The following is a 22,651-nucleotide window of genomic DNA, read 5'->3' on the forward strand; positions in this document are numbered from 1 at the left end:
AGTTGTCTGTTCCCCCCAAATAAATTTCCCTGGCCCTGTTTCCCCTTAGAAAAGCCAGATCTGGCTCTTTCTCTTGGGGACTGGCTTGGGAGACTTCAGTGCGGTGGTGGTGGTGAAGTATGGAGCAAACACTGGGCCTTCTGCTGGCCAGGTCTACATGCCATTAGGGAGGCTAATTGCTGTCCCTTTAAGAGCTCCTTCAGGGCTGGCCAGCTCCAGTGACCCTGCCTCCCTTTCCCAGCAAGCTGGCCAGAACCACTCATGTAAATCGAGAACCAGTGGTATGTGCTAGGGCCTAGGGAGCCATTGGCCTGAGGAACAAGGGTCGCTCCTCTGGGGAAGGGCCTGGTCAGTACCCAACCACTCCCGCTCCCTGCCAAAGGCAAAAAGGTTAACCAAACATCTGGAAAGTATTTCCCTAGAGCATCTGGAAGAAAGGCAACTCCCTGCCTGGCAAAGGCAGCAAGCACCAAGTTGGGAACAGGCAAGATGCCCTCTCTTCCTCCCTCAGCTGCTGCTTTGTTGGGGGACCTCAGGCACATTTATGGGGGGGGGCTGAGACATTCTTATGAATCATGAGCCTCCTTATCCCAGACACTGGGGCTTGTGAGCAACGAGGAGAGAAAAGGCTTGTCCGGTGACCTAAGAGTGAGAAGGCAACTAGGATGGATTTTGAGGAGCCAAGAACTTGGGGCTTGGAACCCTAGAAATTCATGGATTGTCTGAGCAGGAAGAGACCTTAGAACATGGAATATCAAAACTAGGAACAGCCTTAAAACAAAGAAAATCAAAGCTGGAAGAAGCCTTCCAACATGGAATGTAGGATGGGAAGTACCTGAAAGATGATCCATACATTTTACAGATAAGGAAACATCTGGTGGGGGGGTCACATGGTTGATAATTAACACAGCTAGAACCAGGATCCAGTCTCTCAAGTCCTTGTCTAGACTATTTGTACCATACCAGACCATCTCCCCTTGATCTTTTAGGGTGATTAGAAAGAATTGGTGGTAAAGGGATAAAGAGTTGGAAGGCAGAAGAGATTCCTGGAACTGCTTTCTCATCAGTCTACAAACCCAGATTAAGATGTTGCAAGTTCTGGAGATAGGAGGAGCTTTTCTAGTTCTGGCTACATGGGGTAAAGAACAGAGATTATTGAAGGCTTACTGATGTTCTCATTCTGGATAAGGAGTCCTCCTGGCTTCAGGAAGGTATTCAGGGGTCAGAACTTCTCAGATGGTAGGTATTAGGTTCTAGGCACACTCACTGGGAGAATCCCTGCCTTGGGCCCTAACTCTCCAAGTGGTACTTGTGAGTAGGATAGAAAGTCAGGAATAATCTAAGGTCATTATCACAAACCCCTACAATCAGCCATGTCCATCTCAGCTGAATATTGGCATGGAATCAAAGGGGCCCAGAATAACTGCCTCCCAGAATCCCTTTTCTTTAAAAAAAAAAAACACTGCTCAGGTGCTGCCTCCTGTCTCAGGCCTCTCCTGGTTTCCTAATCCACCCTTAGAATACTTTGTATTTACTCTGTCTCTACTTTGTAACCACCTATATGTATAGTGTTATTTTTCTTTAGGAAACTAAGTTTCTCCAAGTTTTGCCTATCTAGCACATAGTAGACCCATAGTAAGTATCTTAACTTGTGGATGAGTGGGGTGTATTACTTTGTATTTACTCTGTCTCTATTTTGTAACCACCTATATGTGTAGTGTTATTTTTCTCTGGGAAACTAAGTTTCTCCAAGCTTTGTCTAGCACAGTTAAGTACTTTGACTTGTGGATGAGTAGGGTGTTCGAGCCAGAATCAGACCTCCTGGTTCCATTTCCAAATCCCCTTTCCAATCTTCCCCCTTTACCGCATGGCTTTGCAGAAGGTTAGCTTTTGGTGCAGCCTCCTTTAGGAAACAGGGGGCATTCTTTTGCCTTCTCTATCTCTGCAAAGAACTTGAAGCTGTTCTTTAAAAACTAATAACTAAATAAACAAACAAACAAACTATAAACTTAACAACCATCAACAGAAACATGGAAATAGACAAGTGGGACAAAATCTCACCCCAAACCCTCTGCCTTCACTGAGGCAGAGCTAAAGGGATTAATTCATGGCTAACAAAGAAGCAAAGAAAATGCTTTTGTTCTGTGTCTCCTACCAGGCCTGTCTCCACCACCCTTGACCCGGTTGTCTTTTCTTTTCTTTCTTCTATATGATTATAGTCTGTGTGTACAAAGTCCGGGTTTCCTTTGGCATTTCCTCTTTATGGGTCCTTCCTATTTCCTTCTGTGTTTCAACAGGACCATTTTTTTTTATGGCTCCATAACATTCCATCTCATGAATAGACCATAATTTAGCAACATCCTCTAGTTATTGGATGTGCAGGTTATTTCCAGTTTGTTTGTTTTTGCTAGCATAAATAGAGCAGTTATTCTTTTTCTTTTCTTTTTCTTTTTCTTTTTTTTTTAAATACATTTAAGTCTCCTTCCTCCTACTTTATCCCTCTTTTTTAAATATTGATTTTGGAGTAAAGTTAAGATAATTTTCTTTCTTTCTTTTTTTTTTTTGAAAGCTTTTTATTTATAAAACATATCCATGGATAATTTTTTAACACTGACCCTTGCATAGCCTTGTGTTTCAAATTTTCCCCTTCTTCCCTCTCCCCCCTCCCCTAGATGACAGGTAGTCCCATACATGTTAAATATGTTAAAATATATATGTTATATATATATTAAAATATAAATCATATATATATAAATGTTAAATCCAATATACATATTTATACAATTATCTTGCTGCATAAGAAAAAAATCAGATCAAAAAGAAAAGAAAATGAGTAAGAAAACAAAATGCAAGCGGACAACTTTAAAAAGAGTGAGAATGTTATGTTGTGATCCACACTTAATTCCCACAGATCTTTCTCTGGGTGTAGATGGCTCTCTACATACAAGATTATTGAAACTGGCCTCAATCAAGATAATTTTCTAGATCATAGCTCTAGAACTAAATCTTAGAAGTCTCCCAATCTATCCTTGTATTCATGAGATTACTGATTTGATCTCTAGGTCAAAAGAAACAGTTCATTCTTTGTAATATTGCATGTGGACATATTGTTTCCCAAAATACAGAAGAGGCAGCAGAGTGGTACAACATTGATAGATTCGGAGAGAAAGAGACAATTTGGTTCAAATTGCCCTTCCACTCACTACCTATGGGATTTGGGATATGACTTTTTACTTTCTTGGATGTCAACTCATCATCATTTGTATATTTGCACTAAATGACCTCTAAGTCTCGTGTACACTCTAAAGCTTATACTAGATTGAAATCTCACTAAAAATGCATGAGTGCCTGTTTTTACATAGCCCTAACAATGTTAGATTTTTCTCAGTTTTTGCTACTGCATTCTAGTGGTTGTAAGATGGTATCTAGAATCATATTTGAATCTTGAACCACCAGTCAAATTTTGTAATTTTTCTTTTCTTTTCTTTTTTAAGCTTGTTGACTGACTTACTCACTGAACTGAATTTATTTAATCACATGAAATAATGAATGAAAAAAGTACCATGGACCAGACTCTGCTAAGTGCTGGTTATGCAAAAGAAAGCAAACAAGACAACATCTGACCTCAAGTAGCTTCAGTTTGAATAGAGGAAGATAACATATTAAGGAGAGCTATAAGGGAAAAAAAAAAAAAGAGAGGGAGATTGATTGAAGAGTACAAAGGGTACTCCCAGGCTTATGAATGGCCTGGAAGTAAAAGAGTGGGCTGGAACTAGGCAAAAAGAGTTGAAAAGTCACTTGTTGGAGTCTGCAGGTCAGAATTTGACTTCTAATGGGAGAAAAAGATCTGAAAATAGGTGTCATGGCTTGGCAATGGTTGGGAAGTATGACATGGCAGAAGATATGGATGGTGACTGAAAATGGGTATAATTTAACCACTAAAAGAAATCTAGCCTGGTAGGAATAGGGAAGCATTTATTTTGCCATAACAACAACGTAGTAGTGGTAATATTAGCAGCAGCAGCAGTAGTAGTAGCAATAGTTTTTTTTTTTATTAATTTTATAATTATAAATTTTTTTGACAGTATATATGCATGAGTAATTTTTTTTTTATAACATTATCCCTTGTATTCATTTTTCCAGATTTTCCCCTCCCTCCCTCTACTCCCTCCCCTAGATGACAGGCAATCTCATACATTTTACATGTGTTACAGTATAACCTAGATACAATATATGTGTGTAAATCCAATTTTCTTGTTGCACGTTAAGTATTGGATTCCGAAGGTATAAGTAGTGCTAACAATTTACATTCACTTCCCAGTGTTCCTTCTCTGGGTATAGTTGTTTCTGACGATCATTGATCAGCTGGAAGTGAGTTGGATCTTCTTTATGTTGAAGATATCCACTTCCATCAGAATATGTCTTTATATACTATCGTTGTTGAAGTGTATAGTGATCTTCTGGTTCTGCTCATTTCACTCAGCATCAGTTCATCTCTCTGAATTCATTCTGCTGGTCATTTCTTACAGAACAATAATATTTCATAACCTTCATATACCATAATTTACCCAACCATTCTCCAACTGATGGACATCCATTCAACTTCCAGTTTCTAGCCAAATAGTAGCAGTAGTAACAGCAGCAGCAGCAATAACAGTAGTAACCTTTCTGGAGAATGTTTACATTCTCCAGTTTCTTATTTTTTAATATTTATTTATTTATTTATTTTCCTGAGGCTGGGGTTAAGTGACTTGCCCAGGGTCACACAGCTAGGAAGTATTAAGTGTCTGAGATCAAATTTGAACTCTGGTCCTCCTGAATTCAAGGCTGGTACTCTATCCACTGCGCCACCTAGCTGCCCCCTAAATTATTTTTTTTTACAATAGTTTACAAACTTCTTTTTTGAAAATTATTATTCATTATATTGCTCCTAACATTTTATATTTCTCCACAAATCATTATAGGATCCTGAAACAAACCTGCTACCATTATGTCTATTTTGTTGATCAATCAGTCCAGTATGTTTAATTGAAAGAGCTGGGACTCCAAGAAGAAAATGAAGGTATGTATAATGGTTCCTGGGGAGGAACAGAAGAGGGTATTACAACCTATTGTCCACCTACCAATGAACCTATGGCAAGAGTCCATCAGGATAGCCTGGTGGACTATGAAGAAACAAAGGCCAAAAGAAGCCTGGGAAATATAAGCAGATATACCAGCTCTTAAACAAGGAGAAATAGTAAGACATATTGGCGAAGCCATGTGACAGAAGATCCAGATCTTAGGAAACTTGGTTTCTTTGGAAATGGGAAAAATCTTGGTGGAAGGCATTGGGGAAATTCAAGAGAATATGGATATCTATGATTATGCTATTGGTTTGTCTTGAATGATTGGAGAACACCTTTTGTCATTGAACAATGGAGTCTTTTGGGCCTAGTTGGGGTCATCAACTGCATTCCATTTCCCAGTGGCTGTGTTTGGCTAGAACAATGCCATTGCTCTGATCTGCAGGAATGTTTGCCTTTGGAAAGGGATGCCAACCACTTCTCTCATTAGCATAGCTGTCAAAAAGATAGTGGCCGAAGTTTGGAAGACAACAACCTACCTGGCTGGTGCGATTTGTCACATTACACGTGATGGGGCCAATAATGGCACAGGAATGGCCAAAGATGAATAGGTAGACTGCTGTCCTTCACAAGAAGGATCTAAGTGGGAAAACAGATGGCAGGGTCCAAGAGAGCCTGTTAGACTTTGGCAGAAATAATGCCATTATTTCTTTGGAGGATGCAGACCTTACTTGGGTTGTTCCCTCAGCTCTCTTTGCAACTGGGGGGATAGCAGTTCAGACAACTACCAGATGATTTTTTTTTTTTTTTTTTGCATGAGAGCATCCATGATGAAGATGTGGGTAAGCTTATAAAGGCATATGTACATTCCAATTCACATTGGAAATCCATGGGATCCAAATATTCTCTACGGGTCTCTCTACACCAAAGAGGCAGTAAATATGTTCCTTGGTGCATTGGAAGAGGCCTAAAGGCAAGTAATATAATCTAGAAGATTTTCCTTTATCATCAATTGACTTGTTGGTAAGTCAATTGGTCTATGGTGGGAAGGCTACAGATTATCTGGGAAATTAGATAGAGTCAATGATTGTGATCAGTCTTGGCCACAATTCACTCACTGAATATAGAAATGTTTCCTCCTATCCTTTATGTCTTAAAATTCAAGAATAAAGAAGAGATCTACACATGGAATAATGGTCTTTTGAGCACAAAGAATTTAGGCAGGATCTTTTGATAATTTGGGCCGAAAGGGTCTGATTTCAACATTGTAAATGTCAGTATTTCAATGAGTAGTGCTGAAATTGGAGATGCATTTGAATATGAGAAGAATTCTGGTGATGGCAGAGAATCAGGTATGTATAGAAGCATATATAGAATGATGTATGGAAGCAATATATGACACAATCTATTTTACCATCAACTATGGTAAGAACCTTCCTCTGGCACAAGGAATTAAGTTTCAATAAGTGTTTGACATTTATACGACTCCACAAGTAGACATTTCAAAATGGGCAACAGTCTCTACTTTTTTTACTTCCTTGATATTTGACTAAATTGTGCACTTTGGGGGGGATGGGGTTCAAAGATTGCAAGAAAAGCATGATGGTATTTATTTCGTAAAACTTGGATTGAGCAGCTAGATGACATAATGGATAGTGTGCTGGCTCTGGAGTCAGGAGGATCTGAGTCCAAATCTGGTCTCAGACACTTAATACTTACTAGCTCTATGATCCCGAGTGAGTCACTTAAATCCAATTGCCTTATCAAGAAAAGAAATGGATTGAATAATTTTTCATCCCTATTTTGTTCTTTAAGGCAAATACTGGGCTTGAAATTAGTACATCTATTTGCTTAAGAAAGGTGGAAATTGATTCAACTATTCATTAAATGGACAATAATGGACTCTACCTACTCTACAATAGTAAATACTCATAAATTCTGAAGCTGAATCTCATCTCAGATAACACCAGCTTTAAAAACTGCCCATTTTACCCAAATCATTTCAAGCAAAACATACTAGTTTAATTGAGAAATTTACCAACAAGTCAATTGATGATAAAGGAAAATCTCCTAGATTGTATTACACATACTCCGAAGATGATAACAAAGTCAAAGCTCCTACATCCAAAGCTTCCAAGAAAAAATAAGAATTGGGCTCAGGCCTTAGAAGGGCTCAAAGGGATTTTGAAGATCAAATAAGAGAGATAGAGGGAAAAATTAGGAAAAAAATTGAGGGTGGTGCAAAAGGAAATATAAAAAGCTACTGAGAAGAATGCCTTAAAAAGCAAAACTGGCCAATTAGGAAAGCAGATACAAAAGTTCACTGAGGGAAATGATTCCTTAAACATTAGAACTGACCAAATGGAAGCTATGACTTTATGAGAAATCAAGATATAATAAAACAAACCCCCCCAAAAAAAGGAAAAAAATCTCATCAGAAAAACAAGTGACCTGGAAAATAGATCCAGAAGAGATAATTTAAAAATTATTGGTGTACCTGAAAGTCATATTCAGAGAGAGAAAGAGAGAGAGAGAGAGAAAGAGAGAGAGAGAAAGAGAGAGAGAGAGAGAGAGACAGAGACAGACAGAGACAGAGAGACAGAGAGAGACAGAGAGACAGAGAGAGACAGAGATCACATGCTGGACATCATCTTTCAAGAAATTGGCAAGGAAAACTCTCCGGATAATCTAGAATCTGAAGATAAAATAGCAATTGAAAGAATTCACTGGTCACCTCCTGAAAGAGATAACAAAATGAAAACTCCCAGAAATATTATAGCCAAATTCCTAGATTATATTAATCACTGTTATGCTAGAGTAACATTTTTTTCCTTCAATGGTATTTTACTTTTCCAGATACATGTAAAGACAGTTTTCAGTGTTCACCTTTAAAAACCTTGTTTTCCAAATTTTTCTCCCTGCCTTTTCCAAAACTCCCTTCCCTAAACAGCAAGTAATCCAATATAAGTTAAATATGCGCAGTTCTTCTAAACATATATCCATATTATCATGTTGCACAAGAAAAATTAGATAAAAAATGAGAAAGAAAAAAAAAGCAAGCAAACAAAAAAGATGAAAATACTATGTTGTGATTCACATTCAGTTCTCATAATCCTCTTTCTGGATGCAGATGACTCCCTCCATCCCAAGTCTATTGGAATTGACCTGAATCACGTCATTTCAACATTCATTATTATGAGACTGTGTGTGCCAAAATTTCTCTCTCCCTCCTCATCTCCCCATTCCCCCGAGGCAGCAAACAAGTTAAACCTATGCAATCCTTTTAAACCTTTTCCCATATTTGTCATGTTGTGCAAGAAACATCAGACCAAAAGGAAAAAAAAAATCAAGAGAAAAAAAAAGCAAACAAAAAAAGTGAAAATATTATGCTTTGACCCATATTCAATCTCCACAGGTTTTTTTTTTTTTTTTTTTTTGGATGCAGGTGGCATTTTCCATCCAAGTCTATTGTAATTATCTTGGATCATCCCATTGTTGAGAAGAACAAAGTCCATCACAGTTGATCATCATGTAAACTTGCTGTTATTGTACATAATGTTCTCCTGGTTCTGCTCATTCCATTCAGCATTAATTCACATAAGACTTTCCAGGCTTTTCTGAAAGCAGCCTGCTCATCCTTTCTTATAGAACAATAATATTCCATAATATTCATATACCACAACTTATTTGGCCATTCCCCAACTGATGGGCATCCACCCAATTCCCACTACAAAAAAGGGCTGCTCTAGACATTTTTGCAGTAACTTATGTTTTTAATTGTATTGTGTAGAGTGTTGTGGATGACATGAGATGAGTATACCTACATGTATATTTAGAGGAATATATATATACATGTAGAATAATCTCATGTCTGCAATGAATGGGGCTTAGGTTATCATCAGCTCAGTCTTGACATGGTCATGAATCCTTGGTGGATTTACTAAATAAAGGCTTTCTTTTTTTCCCCTTGCTTTTTATTATTTTTTATTAAATTTTATAATTATACATTTTTTGACAGTACATATGCATGAGTAATTTTTTTTATAACATTATCCCTTGTATTCATTTTTCCAGATTTTCCCCTCCCTCCCCTAGATGACAGGCAATCCCATACATTTTACATGTGTTACAATATAACCTAGATACAATATATGTGTGTAAATCCAATTTTCTTGTTGCAGGTTAAGTATTGGATTCCGAAGGTATAAGTAACCTGGGTAGATAGACAGTAGTGCTAACCATTTACATTCACTTCCCAGTGTTCCTTCTCTGGGTGTAGTTATTTCTGTCCATCATTGATCAACTGGAAGTGAGTTGGATCTTCTTTATGTTGAAGATTTCCACTTCCATCAGAATACATATTCATACAGTATTGTTGTTGAAGTGTATAGTGATCTTCTGGTTCTGCTCATTTCACTCAGTATCAGTTCATGCAAGTCTCTCCAAGCTTAATAAAGGCTTTCATAATTCCCACTCTCCAAACTGACACTCTAGGAATGAGGATCATGGGAATATAACATGTGTGGATTATATAACAAGTTCCTTAAGATGACATGGCTAGCTTTTTCTGGGCCACATAACTGCAATTATTGAGTTTCCATATGCTTGGGCCAGGATAGCAAGGTTAGTTTCTGTAGGTCAGAGTATAACAGCAAACTTTAATAGTAATTATGGGAAAAGCTTGGAGTATATCATAATATTAATCTCATATTTCACTGGGGCATACTGATTTATAATAACCTTAAAGATTTTATCAGCTTATTTCTATGATCCTTTTCCAGGTCATCTGTAGTAAGCAATCTCAACTGACTACTATTTCAGAGTGTTTTCTCCAGGAAGAAAAGCAGATTTTTGGATGATTCGTCTAATGATTTGCATAATTATTTAAAATTTGGCCTCTCATATCCTGTTACACAGTATGCAACTTTCCCCCCTTCAATTTCCCTTCAAATTCATATGCCTAAAAACAGATAGTATCTGTCTTAGGTTTTCTTTTTGTTGTTTGGTTGAGGCAGTTAGGGTTAAATAAATTGCCCAGAGTCACACAGCTAGTAAGGGTCAAGCATCTGAGGGTGGATTTGAACTCAGGTCCTCCTGACTCCGGGACTGGCGCTTTAACCACTTGCTACCAACCTGTATCCTGGTTTTAAAATTGTTTCCCTTCATAATTGTTCTTTTTGCTAATATCTTTTCAATTAGTTCTCGCAATCATTTTTCTAAAAAGCCTTTCTCATTGAATCACTGTGATCACTTTTATACAGACTTAGTTTCATGTTTGTTCTAAGAGCAGGATAATGCTCCAGAGTGGGAAACTGAAGTCACGCCATATAAGTACCTTGCGATGCTTTTTCTCTGGAATAACTATCCTACTTATTATACAGAATGTTTTCCCCCTCTTTGATATTGGAAAATTCTATTGGGGGTCACTTCCAAAGGTGTAGAGAAATAAAGAATATTTGATTAGACAAATCAAAGCATATTATAGCTCTATGTGTATTATTTCATCTTGACAATCTCATGAGTTAAGCAGAACAACTATTATGTACATTTTATAAATGAGGAGAAAATTTTAATAAGTTAAGAATATAAATAATTCATACATAAAAGGGAAAACGCTCGTTTATAGCCACATGATCAAACCCAGGGTGGGAAGCAGGGGTGAAATGACAAAAGCATTGGAGTGAAAAAAGAGCCCTTCCTTTGTGGGTGTGGAATAGTCTGGGTAGAATAGTAGATTGATGTTGGTTAGGATTTTTGAGCTCCTTTTAGGATATGGAAAGGATATATTTGAAAATTAAGGTGATATAAAAACAAAATATAGCAGAACATATTTTAAATAAACTTTTTTATTTTCAAAACATATCCATAGATAGTTTTCAACATTCACCCTTGCAAAACCTTGTATTCCAATTTTTTTCTCCCTCCTTTCCCCTCATCCCCCTCTAGAGGAAATAATCCTATATATATTAAACATGTGCAGTTCTCCTATACATATTTCCATGATTATCATGTTGCTCAAGAAAAATCAGATCAAAAAGGGAAAAAAATGGGGGTAGCTAGGTGGTGCAGTGGATAGAGCACCAGCCCTGAATTCAGGAGGACCCGAGTTCAAATTTGGTCTCAGACACTGAACACTTCCTTGCTGTGTGACCCTGGGCAAGTTACTTAACCCCAGCCTGGGGGGGGGGGGAAGGGAAAAAATGATAAAGAAAGAAAACAAAATGCAAGTAAATAATAATAAAACAGTGAAAATACTATGTTGTGATCCACACTCACTTCCCACAATCCTCTGTCTGGATACAGATGGCTCTCTCTTATCACAAGACCATTGGACCTGGCTTGTAGTAAAACATTTTTTTCTTTTTTAATTATTATTACAGCTTTTTATTTACAAAACATATGCATGGGTAATTTTTCAACATTGACCTTTGCAAAACCTTCTGTTTCAACTTTTCCCCTCCTTCCCTCTACCCCCTCCCCTAGATGGCTGGCAGTCCCATTCATGTTAAATATGTTAAAGTATATGTTAAATACAATATATGTATACATATTTATACAGTGATCTTGCTGCACAAGAAAAATCAGATCTTGAAAGAAAGAAAAAAACCTGAGGAGAGAAACAAAAATGCAAGCAAACAATAACAGAAAGAGTGGAAATGCTATGTTGTGGTCCACACTTATTTCCCATAGAAAACATTTTTCTTTATTTTTTTTAAGCTTTAATCAAAGCTTTTTAGTTTTCAAAACATATGCTTGGATAACTTTTCAACACCGACTCTTACAAAACCTTGTGTTCCAAATATCTCCCCCTTTTCCCCATTCCCTCCCCTAGATGGCAAGTAATCCAATATATGTTAAACATATTAAAATATATGTACAGAACATTAAAAATTTTTTTTTATTAATTTTTTTTCAAAACATATACGTGGACAGTCCTTCAACATTAGTCCTTGCAAAACTTTGTGTTCCAATTTTCTCCTCCTTCCCCCACTCCCTCCCCTAGATGGCAAGCAGTTCAATATACGTTAAACCTGGTAGAAATATATGGAGCATTTTTTAACAGGACTTTTAAGTCACAATTAGAAATGCATCTCATCACTGTACACTTCAACAACAATACTGTATGAAGATGTATTCTGATGGAAGTGGAAATCTTCAACATAAAGAAGATCCAACTCACTCCCAGTGGATCAATGATGGACAGAAATAACTACACCCAGAGAAGGAACACTGGGAAGTGAATGTAAACTGTTAGAACTACTGTCTATCTACCCTGGTTACTTATACCTTCGGAAGCTAATAATTAATGTGCAACAAGAAAATTGGATTTACACATATATATTGTATCTAGGTTATATTGTAACACATGTAAAATGTATGGGATTGCCTGCCATCGGGGGGAGGGAGTGGAGGGAGGGAGGGGATAATTTGGAAAAATGAATACAAGGGATAATGTTATAAAAAATTACTCATACATATATACTGTCAAAAAATAATTATATATATATGTATATATATATATATATATAAAAATATATATAAAAGAAATGCATCTTGGACACTTAGAAATTATATGACATTGAACAAGTCACTGAATCTCTCTGCCTCAGTTTCAGTAATGATCAAAAGAGATTGGCTCTTTTGCTAATAAGACCTTGTTAACTGGAAGACCTCTTGCAAGTCACTTGACCCAAGTGGGTCAAGTGGGGGTAGGGCTCTCTCCTCATCTGTAAAATGAGAACTGTTATGGTTATGAATACCATTACTATGATCATTCTGCTGCTCCATCTGGAGCTACTGACCTCAGACCTCTTCCTTCCCTTTCTCTCCCCCTCCTTCCATTTCCTCCCATCCTCCAAAGAGGCAGCAAGACTTTTTATCTTTCAAAACAACTGAGATGTCCCCTTTGTCCTTTGGTTTTCATTTTGTTGTAGACACGCTAAAGATCAACACATGTGAATATTTCCATTAGAGAGAGCAGGGGTGGTAAAGAATTGTATACAGAAGCTCCAGGTTTATTCCTTCCATTTCCAGACAAAGTCCTTGACTTTCCTCCTAGCTGTGCCTCTTGAACATGCTCCCTATTTTCACTACATTGTTCCCCAGGCTTGGAAGGCTCTGCCGCCTCCTCCCTGCTTCCTGGCTTCTCTGGCTTCCTTTGAGTCCCAGCTAAAGATCTCACATTTTCTAGGGCCTTTCCTCTGAGATATATTCAGTTTATCAGGTTTATATTTTGTACGTCCATGACCGTTTGTCCATTGTCTCCCCCATTAGACCATAAGGTCCTTGAAGATGGGCGCTGTCTTTCGCCTTTCTTTGTATCATTATTGCTTTGCACAGTGCCTGGCAGCAGGGAAATGCTTAATCTGAGCTTGCTGACTGACGAATGGCCCCAATAGCCCTTCTTGTCTGTGTCCCCAAACTTCCTGCAGCTCTTCTATATCCTTTTGAAAACAATTTCATTCACGTATTTTTCATTCTTTTTCGAATCTATCACTTCCTCTCCTATCTCTAAAAAACTCACAAAAGATCTCCCTGGTAATTAAGAAAAGAAACATACACATTGGCTGTATCTGAGAATATGTCCTGTCCTGCACCCCCAGCCCATCACCTCTCTGCCAAGAGGCAGAAAGCTTGTTTTGTCACCTGAAGTTCTGATCAATCACAGCTTTGGTCAGGGTTCTGGAATCTTTCCTCCTTTTGGTTCTTGACAGTGAGTGATCTTTTAGGGTTGGGGGAGGTTCAGAGTTATGTCTTGCTTCCCTAATTCTCCAAAATCTGTGTGAGTTCTCTGAGCCCATTATCCCACCATGTGGTTTCAATGAGCTCAGGACTCCCATAATGCTTCTGGTGAGGAGCTTCTCTGCCCTGTGCCAGGTGGGTTCATAATGAAAGCTATTCCAGGCCCTTTCTCAAAGTTCTTCCAGCCTAGTGGTAGGATCAGCCTGAGCTTGTATTGTCCTGATGTAGCCTCCAAGGGATATCTGATGGCAGTAACCCATCAGGGGAAGATGGCTAGGGATGGCATTCTTGCTTTAGGAAGTATTGGATACTGAGCTAAGCAAGTCTTTCTGTCCCCTTCCAGCCCCTCTGGATGGTAAATATTCACTTGTTGCCCACAATCCCATCATGACATTTGCTCTTTTCGTGACATAAGTAACCTTCCCCCCTCTAATTATTCTCTTTCTGACTCAACTCTGAGAAAGGCAGTCCACTTAACACACCACTATTCCTGGAAAGGACATGTCAATCAATCATCCTGAGACTCGCTCTGACTTCATTTTCCAAAACAGTCTTTCTAGGCCAACACTCCCCTGTATGTGTTTTCTCCCCCTGTTAGAACATGAGCTTATCAAGGGGAGTGGCTGTCTTGCTTGTCTGTACTTCTATCCCCCTCGCCCAACACACATTTCACTCAGTGTTTAGCACATAAAGGACTTTTCACTCACTTCTTCATAGAGGCTTCTGTGATTGTGATGCAATGAATATTCCAGAACTCAAATCCTATAAATCTGCCATGAGCAAAAGCACTAGTTACCCTACTCATTTCTTCCATTGTTCCAAAATTGCCCTTAGCAGATCCCAAAGGAGCAGCAGCATGTTGATAAGCAGAGCCATAATCTGTAGGACCCCCACAATCCCCCACAAAGTTGTAAGAACTGCCTTCAAATTCTGTTTGTGACACACATTGGCTGTGGGATCCTGGGTAAGTCATTTAACTCTCAGTGCCTCCAGGACAATAGTGACTGATCTGCTTTTGTGAAGGGAGTTTTCGCACTGAGAGTTCCATACATCCATGAAATCATAGGTCTGGACCAGAAACAAATTGACTCTATCAAGTCAGTGGAGCAAGAACGTGCAATCCAACCTGGCTCCAAGCTGTAGTCAGGAAGCATGGGAAGAAGAGGAGTCGTTAAAGTCAGGATATTGCTTTGCCATGATGTGTCTCTGGGGAGGGTGTCATGGATGGTAAAAGAAGACCACTCTGGAACATGATCCTGTCCAGGCTACATCGATCTTTCCTTCTCAGAGGGTCCCCACCTTGAGGAGTGCTCACAACCTCTCCTTTTTCCCTCACTCTGGAATGAGTGCCTCACTGACACCCCAATACTTTTAGGAGCCATGATTTGTGGGTACTGGCTGCCCCCTCAAGACAACTCACAAACCTTCCATTCGGAGACAGTCTTTAATGTTTTTGGTATTTATTATAAACTTAGTAACCATCGAATACAAATAATCAAAATCCACAAATCAGAAGAAAACATTTTTGTGTATAGAAAGCATAAACTTCCCTAACTTGTTTACAGTTGGTGGCTTTTTAAAAAAATGTGTATATTTAAGGCTAGGAGAACAAGATATACAATGTCTCTGATAATGTAAATGAAAACAAGCCCGAAAAAGTGCCGGTTTTAGATTCATTGCAGGGACTGATATTGGTTGTGAAGGACAGATGATGAAATACAATAATTCCCTCTGCTCACCAGAGATGTGGTAGCCTCCAGGGCCAGACAGTCAGAATCTGCGGTGGAATCCTTGGCTCTGCCACTTACTATTCTGGGCCTTGATTTCATCTCTTAGGAATTAATAAATGGAGAGCTGGGCTTTTGAGTTCAGATCCTGCCTCAGACACTGTGATCCTGGTTAAGGTTAGGACCTTAACCTCTCTCAGCCTCAATTTTCTCATCTATAAAATGGGGCTAATAGCACTTACCTCCAAGGATTGTTGTGAAGATCATCTATAAAATGGGGCTAATAGCACCTACCTCCAAGGATTAATGTGAAAATCAATTGAGATAGTTGATGTAAACCTTGAAGTGCTGTATAAATGTTATAATTATAATATATAAATGCTAGCTACATATAAAATAGGAAAGTTGGACTAGGTGGCCTTTAAAGTTCTTTCTAACTCAGAATCCTTTATTATCTTTTATTTAAGTTTCTGTTTATTTCTATTTTTATTTATTTTATATTTAAAATATACTTTTTAATGTTCCTCCTTTGCTTTCTTCCTTCCAACTCACAATTCCACTAATATTATGTAGCAGCCAATTTCTGTACAGTCCTGCCAGCCTCTATTTTTTTTTTTTTTTTTTGTAGTTTAAATACTTTGCCAACTTGATGGGTACTAATTGGTATCTTGGGGAATAAATATACTTCTCTGATTGATAGAGTTTTACCCTTATGGAATAGTCTTTGTGATTGTGTTTAACTGCCTAGATTTCAAGATACTGGCACATAAAGAGGCCTTTAATCCAAACTCATCATTTTAAAGATGAGAAATTGGACTTGTCCAATGTTACAGTTAACGAAGAGGCAGAGTTGAGATTAGAATTCAGCTCTTCTGACTTCATATCCTTAGTCTTTCCACTTCTCCATACACCTTCCTTACTGTCACTTTTTGAAAAAAGAAACTGTCCCCTCAACTCTAAAAGACTAATTTTTATTTATTTATTTGTATATATTATTATATAATATAAAAATATAAATATTTTATTTATTTTCTTTTTAAAGCTTTTTTATTTTTTAAAACATACACACGGATAATTTTTCAGCATTGATCCTTACATAGCCTTGTGTTCCAGATTTTCCCTTCCTTCCCCCCACTCCCTTCCCTAGGTGGCAAGCAATCCAATATATGTTATATATGTTATAATATATGTTAAATCCAATCTGTGTAAACCTATTTATACAATTCTCTTGCTGCACAAGAAAAATCAGATCAAAAAGGAAAGAAAATGAGTAAGAAAACAAAATGCAAGCGAATAATGACAAAAACAGGAGAATGATATGTTGTGATCCACATTCAGTTCCCCTCTAAAAGACTCATGATGGAAAATGCCATCCCCATCCAAAAAAAGAACAATGGAATCTGAATGTAGATCGAGCATGCTATTTTCATTTTTTTTAACATCCCACAGTTTATCTCTTTTGTTCTGATTCTTTCACAATGTGACTAATGTGGAAATAAGTTTAATAGAATTGTACATGAAAAACCTATGTTGGATTACTTGATGTCTTGAGGAGGGGGAGGGAAAAGAATGGAAATCAGAATCTTATAAAAGTACACATTGAAAACTATCTTTATATGTAATTGGAAAAAATAAAATCCTATTAAGTGTTTAAAAGAAAGAAAGAAAGAAAGAAAGAAAGAAAGAAAGAAAGAAAGAAAGAAAGAAAGAAAGAAAGAAAGAAAGAAAGAAAGGAAGGAAGGAAGGAAGAAAGAAACTATCCTCTGGTGACCAGACTTTTGATGTCAAGCCTTTTCGAATTTAGCTGGGTTGGGCTTCACACTATAAATATGTCTATTACTGGGACCTTATTCAAATCCTTTCCAATTTGGTAGGGCGGGCATAGTCTGGAAAAGCCAAGGTCAGTTTCACAACACAAAAAGACATCAGAATATGGAGTCTCTATATCATTGTTAATATTCAACAAGCATTTATTAAGAACCCGTTGTACACAAAGCACTGAGTTAGAAGCTATCAACATACACACACAAAACAAATAGCTATGTCTTTACCTTTGAAGAGCTTACAGCCCAAAAAAGGAAATGACATGAGTCCAGTGATAAAAGAAAGAAAAGACAGATCCAGGCAGATTGCCAGAGGCTGGGGGATGGGGGATAATCAAGAAAGGTTTTTGGGGAGTGATTCATGAAGTGGACCTTGAAGGAATGGGAGGAAGAGGGAGGAAGAAGGAAGAGGAGCTATTGACAACTTGTTTAGGGATCTGGGAGATCAAGATGAACATGGGCCTTGAATTCCAGGAGGAGTTTATATTCTAATTTGTTGAACGAGGAGAATCTTCCACAGAAGAGTGACCTGATCATAGGGGAACACTGGGAAGATTTTGGAGGGAGTGAGATAAAGGATGAATGAGAAGGGAGGCAGACCAGAGTTAGGAGAGGCCTGGTGAGACATGAGGAAAGTTTGAGGATAAACTACCTTGGCACCGATTTGCTCTGGACTGGAGAGACAGGGGAGATGACAGGGGAGAGTGAGGGGACTGGCGCTCAATTGATGGGCAGTAAGGGCCTGGGTCTGGACTTCAGTTTCTTATCTTAAAAATGAGAGGTTTAGATTAGAAGCTTCTAAGGGGCCTCTAGTTTGAAGTAGCCAGGATTCCAAGCTGACATGTCAACACGTCAGTCTGGGTGCTAGGGGGAAGGAAGTTATTTTTAATTAAAAAGATGTAGCCTTAGAAAGCTAGGGAGTGTCAATTCTGGACAGAGTGAGTTTGAGGGGGTTCTGCATGGAGACCGTCAGTAAAGACCCTCTAGAATGATTGAGTGATTTGCTTGGATGATTCCTAGCCTGAGGATCTGATGGTGAAGATAAGCAGGAGGGGCCTGGCCAGGCCAGAAGCAGCAGACCAGGCCAGACTGGTGAATTCCAACAGGAATTCCCCTAGGGTGAGATCATTCCCAATTGCTCTCAAGGCTCCCTAGAAGTTATCCTTAATAAGTAAGATTCACATTTCCATGGTGGTTTAAGATTTACAACTTCCTTCCTTCCCAGTCGCCCTGAGCGGAAGGGAGTGCAAGGATCATTGTTCCCATTCTACAGATAAAGATACTGATGGTGAGTAAATGGCAGAACAGGAATCATTCCCATTTCCATATTCCCAAATCGAATCTCTTCTTCCATTACCATACCACCCCTTCCAGTAAATGGGCCTGTATTTGGCCAAAGCAAGAGAAGTCAAAGCACTAATCTTGAATTCAGGAATCAATTGGGAAGCCTAAGTATACTGGGCTTCCAAATCAAGGACTGAAGGCTGGGAGAGCAATGGCTTCTGGGCATCAGGGCCAGATTTCTAATCAGATAGAACCATAAGGGGATGGGTGCACCTTCCTTGGCTCAACCAGTGTGGCCTTTATTAGAGAATCTGGCATTTCAAAATAGGGGACTTGAATGTATTAGTGGGACCACTAACATCATGCTCTTAGAGTGCCAAGGATCTGGTAAGTGCTTAATTAATGCTTGTTGAGCAATTGATCCATTATTCGAAAGATCAGAATACTGGAATGAGATGAACGCCTGTAAATGCCCATCAAAATCAGGGAAGGAAACAGCTCTTGGAGAGATGCTCGGGTCACCTAAAGTGCTCCTCAATCCTCCTTCATATTCTCTTCTTTAATCTAACAGAAATAGAGTCAGGTCCAGCACCCCTGAGGCTGGAGAGCTCAATGCTCTGCTCTATTTCTTCAAAGCTTCTGGCACAGTGAGTAACCTCCCCCTCCTCCCTACAATTCATGCCCCTATAACTAACTATGGGCCCCAGTCTGCCATGGCAATCTAGGCTTAGGATGCTCCTAAAATCACTGGCTGGGGCAAGATGGGCCAGAAGGATCACACTAACACCGACTGAGGGGTTTCCTGTATGGCTTCAAAGTTCACAGCCATGTCCAGAGCTGGGGTTCCAGTAAACAGAAAGTAACCAGTCAAAACACTGCCTGGAATCCCTTTTGTCCAGCAGCATCCGGCCATAGAAGCAATATCAGCAGATGAACCAAAACAATATTCAGATCTAGCCCAAGGCCCCCACCTAGTCACATCAAAACCTTCCTGTAACCTGAACATCATGTAGAACTTCTTAAAGATCACTGGGAAATCATGGGGAGGACACTGGACTATAGGCTTCCTTTTTAGCAGAAGGAATTGCTGGGAAGTCTCCTTCACCCCTCTCAGGGAGAGAAAAAGGAGACAGAAAGAAGGGGGGAGAGACAAGAGAGAAGGAAGAGGAAGAATAGAGACATAGAGATTGATAAGATAAATGTGTTTCGATCACTAACAACAGGTTCTGCCCCTAGTTTCAGACACATAGTCCCTTTATAACAAAGATTCACATGTCCATAGTGCTTTAAGATTTACAAAGCATTTCCTTCATAGTCCCCCTGAAAGGGAGGGAGTGCAAGGATGATTGCTCCCATTCTACAGATGAAGAAAATGAGGCTCAATAAATGGCAAAGCATGACTCAAACTTAGATTTCCATATTCCTAAGTGTGATTTCTTCCACCATTACCATGCTACTCCTTCCAGTAAATGGGCCTATATTCGGCCAAAGACAAGGGAAGTCAAAGCACACATCTTGAATTCAGGAATCACTTGGGACCTTTTCAGGAAGGGCCTTTGCCTCAGTGTCTCCAACACTGCATGTTCCCTGGCTTCCTTTGACACAGTTCAAGGGCCACCTTCTGAGCAAAGCCTTCCCTGACCCAGTGTCTCAATGTCCAGGCACACATCCTGGAATTGGAATATTCCCAGCAGTACCTCTGGGCGCCAGAGCCAGAGGATATTCCCAGAGCACTCTGTGCCTGTATGTGCACATCCTCTTGAGTCAAACATACCTCCACCCTCCTTTTTGGCATAAATGGACACCTTCTGAACAAGATTTGGAGTCCAAGGTCCCAAAGTAAGTAATCTTGGAGCAGTAACTCCCCATCTCTGGGTCTGTTTCCTTCAAAAGCAAACAAGCTGACCTCTGAGGTCCCTTCCTGCTTTAAATCCTCTACTCTTTTCTCCTGTGGCCATGGGCATACTCCCTTTTCGAGAATAAAACTCAGTAACTTTTGGAAATGGCTTGATTGTGTCAAGTCATCCAAAAACCGAGGTCCTGCCAGAGTAAACAGATCATAGATTTGCAGTGGAAGGAATCTAGTCCAACCTCTTCATCATAACAAGCTCATTAGCTTCTTTTCATCACAACATTTGTAAGGCCAAATTGAGCACTTCCTTTTGTCCTTACAACAGGCAGAGAATGGCAGAGAAAACAAACTTTTTCTAGACTGGCCCCCTCCCCAATCTAAACTCTGAAAGAGTTATAAGGGCACAGCTATTTTCCATAGGATCTCTGAGCTTGGAAGAGACCCTGAGCATCATTTAATCCAAGCCTCTCCTTCATAGATCAAGGCTCTGAGGCCCAGAGAATGACAACAGGTTAGGACAGGTCTGCCTTTAAGTCTCATTTCAGTTTATCCTCTAAATGTACAGTTCTTTTTGACATGCATCCCAGCACAGGTCAGGTACTGGGGAATACACACCAAGGGGTGGCTGCCTTTTTGTAGTGGCAAGAAAGTAGAAAATGAATGGATGCCCATCGGTTGGAGAATGGCTAAATAAATTATGGTATACGAATGTTATGGAATACTATTGTTCTGTAAGAAATGACCAGCAGGATGAATACAGAGGCCTAGAGACACTTATATGAACTGATGCTGAGTGAAATGAGCAGAACTAGGAGATTATTATATACGGCAACAAGAAGATGATCAATTCTGTTGAATGTGGCTCTTTCCAACAATGAGATGATTCAGACCAGTTCCAATGATCTTATGGTGAAGAGAGCCATCTGCACCAAGAGAGAGGACTGTGGGCACTGAGTCTAGATCACAATATAGTATTTTCACTCTTTTTGTTGTTTTCTTGCATTTTATTTTGTCTCTCTCTCTCTTTCTCTTTTTTTTTGGTTTGGTTTGATTTTTCTTGTGCAGCAAAATAATTGTATAAATATGTATGCATATATTGGATTTAACACATATTTTTACCATGTTTAACATATATTGCATTCCTTGCCATTTAGGGGAGGTAGTGGGGAGAAGGTGGAGAAAAATTGGAAGAAAAGATTTTGCAAAGTTAATGTTGAAAAATTATCCACACATATGTTTTGGAGATTAAAAAGCTTTAATAATAATAAAAAAAATCTGGATATCTTTGAACTTAAGCCTACAATCTAGATCTAAGGAAGGTTGTTTTTTTTGATGGTAGCCCAATTTATAAGAGATATTTTCTTGCTTTATCTGGCAGAAGCAGTATAGTATGAGGGAAAGAGTGCTGGCTATGGAGGGGGACTTTGAATACTGGGGATGCAATGTACTAGTTGTGTGGCCCTAGGCAAGGCTCTTGGAGCCTCAGTTTCCTCGTCTCTAATGAAAGGCTAATTCTTGTGCTATCTAACCCACAGGATGCTTGAGAGTTAAGTGCCAAGGAAAAGGGGAGTTGTTCTATAATAAATTCTGTTGTTGTTACTAAAAGGCGCCATTTCCTGATTCGGGCTCATACTCTGCAAATAACACATCTAGGGCAATCTCTGACCCAATGTCCTTTGCAGGTAGGCACAGTACCCATTTGACCTAAGCTTAACATCACAAATACAGAGGAGCTCTAGAACCGATTCCTAGATTAGGTGGGCAGAATAGGGTTGTCTGAACAGAACCCCAAGGTTCTCTACCCCAAGAGAAATTTAATAGCCAGAGACCCTCCCTTGTGGTTGGCCCCGGGCAGCTCTTCATTATACAGGCTGGTAGTTTGGATCCTAAGAGTCAGTCTTCGGTACCTCTCTTTTTTACTTTCTGTCCTCTTCTCTCTTTCTTCTTCATTTCTTAGGCCTGCCTGTGGTATCCTTAGGTTACCTTAGGTTAAAGGTTTTAACCTCACCCATGCTACTAGATAGAGGTCAAGAGTTGTTGACTACATTCCAGTACATTCCCTCCTGAATATCTTCCTATTTTTCCTTTTTTCCCCAGTCAACAAAAATCTATCTTCACCCCTTTCCACTGGTCAACTTTCATGAGAAAGAAAATCAA

At 39.1% G+C, this 22,651-nt stretch overlaps 1 long non-coding RNA gene and 1 pseudogene across 1 annotated transcript in view; one reads left to right on the forward strand and one right to left on the reverse strand.

The window, feature by feature from the left end:
- LOC141544888 (uncharacterized) overlaps positions 1-22,651 on the reverse strand; it is a 65,198-nt gene that overhangs the window by 42,350 nt on the left and 197 nt on the right. The gene's annotated exons all lie outside the window — the stretch shown is intronic.
- LOC141544887 (alpha-aminoadipic semialdehyde dehydrogenase pseudogene) lies at positions 4,991-6,134 on the forward strand (annotated as a pseudogene).

This window comes from Sminthopsis crassicaudata, chromosome 5 (genome assembly GCF_048593235.1).
Source record: "Sminthopsis crassicaudata isolate SCR6 chromosome 5, ASM4859323v1, whole genome shotgun sequence".
Classification (NCBI taxonomy): domain Eukaryota; kingdom Metazoa; phylum Chordata; class Mammalia; order Dasyuromorphia; family Dasyuridae; genus Sminthopsis; species Sminthopsis crassicaudata.